A 3199-nucleotide genomic window follows, 5' to 3' on the forward strand; every position below is an offset into this window, starting at 1 on the left:
GAGACTCAAGTTTAGGAATAGTCTAAATATAATGTCTGTTAATGTAGATGTTAATGTCTTAGGTCTTCTTTCTTGCATCTTCCTCTTTATGATGCGCCAAATGTTTTCTATGGGTGAAAGATCTGGACTGCAGGCTGGCCATTTCAGTAGCCGGATCCTTCTTCTACGCAGCCATGATATTGTAATTGATGCAGTATGTGGTCTGGCGTTGTCATGTTGGAAAATGCAAGGTCTTCCCAGAAAGAGACGACGTCTGGAACTTGGATATACCTTTCAGCATTGATGGTGCCTTTCCAGGTGTGTGCTGCCCTTCCAGGTGTGTGCTGCCCATGCCACACGCACTCATGCAACCCCATATCATCAGAGATGCAGGCTTCTGAACTGAGCGCTGATGACAACTTGTCCCTTGTCCTCTTTAGTCCGGATGACATGGCGTCCCAGTTTCCCAAAAAGAACTTCAAATTTTAGTTCGTCTGACCACAGAACAGTTTTTCACTTTGCCACAGTCCATTTTAAATGAGCCTTGGCCCAGAGAAAACGCCTGCGCTTCTGGATCCTGTTTAGATATGGCTTCTTTTTTGACCTATAGAGTTTTAGCCGGCAACGGGGAATGGCACGGTGGATTGTGTTCACCGACAATGTTTTCTGGAAGTATTCCTGAGCCCATGTTGTGATTTCCATTACAGTAGCATTCCTGTATGTGATGCAGTGCCGTCTAAGGGCCCGAAGAACACGGGCATCCAGTATGGTTTTCCGGCCTTGACCCTTACGCAGAGATAGTTCCAGATTCTCTGAATCTTTGGATGATATTATGCACTGTAGGTGATGATAACTTCAAACTCTTTGCAATTTTTCTCTGAGAAACTCCTTTCTGATATTGCTCCACTATTCTCGCTGCTGCATTGGGGGAATTGGTGATCATCTTGACTTCTGAGAGACACTGCCACACTGAAAGGCTCTTTATATACCCAATCATGTTGCCATTTGACCTAATAAGTTGCATATTGGTCCTCCAGCTATTCCTTATATGTACATTTAACTTTTCCGGCCTCTTATTGCTACCTGTCCCAACTTTTTTGGAATGTGTAGCTCTCATGAAATCCAAAATGAGCCAATATTTGGCATGACATTTCAAAATGTCTCACTTCAAGATTTGATATGTTATCTATATTCTATTGTGGATAAAATATAAGTTCATGAGATTTGTAAATTATTCCATTCCTTTTTTTACTCACAATTTGTACAGTGTCCCAACTTTTTTGGAATCGGGTTTGTAGAGGAATAAACAATAAATGCAAAATTTAGAAAACTGGAATGTATATTGTTTGCTTTTGACTCAGAAAGTGCCAGAGGACTTACAGTATGGCATGATTTTTGCTTCTTTATATTCATATTTTAAGTCGGTCCCTCACACTCTTTAGACTTAGATCTGTCTCTGAAGTGAAACATCTGTGAAAAAATAACCTCTGTAATTTTTTTTTTCAAACATTGAAAACATTTTAATTGCAGCTCAGTCTGGGAGTGTCACTGTAGAGATGTAAATGTGATCTGCATGCTTCAGCTTGTTCAGTGACAGCACTGGTGTCGTTTAAAGCTTTAAAACAAGCTTCTTACTGTATCTTTCCTATCCTTTGGGATCTGGCTGTTTGTGGATGTGCTTGTCACTACATGTCCGACACACACCTGATCCCTTTTCCCAGGCGAACGGGAGAAACACACACAAGCACACTGTAGTTCACAAACAAGAGCCTCACGTTACACACTACCTGCTCTTAACGCTTCAGTGGTTAGTTGAACTGCTAACAGCAGCTTTAACAGTAAATGTCAAATATGCTCATCTGTGTCCATTTAAAAGGACAGTTTTTGGGCTTAAAGAGTAAAACCTTGACGTATTTTCAACATCAACCGAAAATACCTGAATCAAAGATCATTCTTAAATATGAAAATTCTGTCGTCATTTACTCACCCTCAAATTTATCAAATAAAATATCAAGAAGATATTTTAGAGTGTTGGTAACCAAACAGGAAAAAATACAATGGAAGTCAATGGGGTCCAGAAACTGTTTGGTTTTCGACATTCTTTAAAATATCATCTTTTTGAACAACTTGAGGGCGAGTAAATGATGACAGAAATTTCTTTTTTGGGTGAACTATCCCTTTAATGGAATGGATGTGGTGTAATTACAGCTGTAATGTTTAAAAATGTAAACCATGCATGTACACAATAAGTGCATTGTATCAAATTATTTATTTTGTTAATCATATATGTCAATGTTAGTACCGGGTATAGCTAAATATAATTTAAATAAAACATTTAATATAAAGTGGGACCGAATTTCCTAATAGATTTGAGCAATTGAAAAAGCACAACATAACACTTATTAAATTAGATTACACCAGCAGCCAGAGTAGATGAATTTTTTTTTGCTGTATGAAATGCTGATTATAAAAACAGATTTTTTTATGTGAATTGTAATAAAAATACATGCAAACAGCTAAATAATGTATGTAAAATATCTTTGGATTAAGATGTAGGTACAAGGCATGATGGGCTTCAATAGTGACGGTCCACTAGTGGGCGCTTCTGCACTCTTGAGCTCGTGCTGAACGTCAATATTGAGAAACAATATTGAGAAAACTAATTTTCCACACATAAACAGCCAGTAATGACCATACTTCCTTAACGCCAGAGGCCAAAAATGTTTTTGTGACCTGAAATAAAGCCAAAATGAAATCTAAATAATAGATGAAAACCTTAAAAGAACTTGGAAGCTATTCAAAATAATAATAAACACTATAATAGTATACAGAATTAATAAACACTGATCTGTGATTCCTGGTTGCTGTGAACATGACAATGAATATTGAGTCATTTTGGAAAGTAACATTTTTGATTTTGTTATTTCTTCTTCAGAAAGAAAAAAAAATAATAGTGATGAAAGCCAAAATATTAAATGCCGTGGATGAATATTTACAGAGTAATCCACTATTTTGTGAAGGATGGTCAAAAAGATCATTTTCACATGAGATTTAGAGGCAATTATGGGGAAAAGATGGCAGCATCATATTTTTATTTTTACAGTTCTGTGATTTGCACCATATTTTATAATAGTATTAGATATTTTAGATATTTTTAATTAGCTAAACCAGCTTATGAATCAAATGCAATTAATATATAATCAATGAATGAAAGATCGTG

The sequence above is a fragment of the Siphateles boraxobius genome, unplaced genomic scaffold (genome assembly GCF_051911475.1).
Source record: "Siphateles boraxobius isolate OS27281-9 unplaced genomic scaffold, OSU_SipBor_1 32, whole genome shotgun sequence".
Classification (NCBI taxonomy): domain Eukaryota; kingdom Metazoa; phylum Chordata; class Actinopteri; order Cypriniformes; family Leuciscidae; genus Siphateles; species Siphateles boraxobius.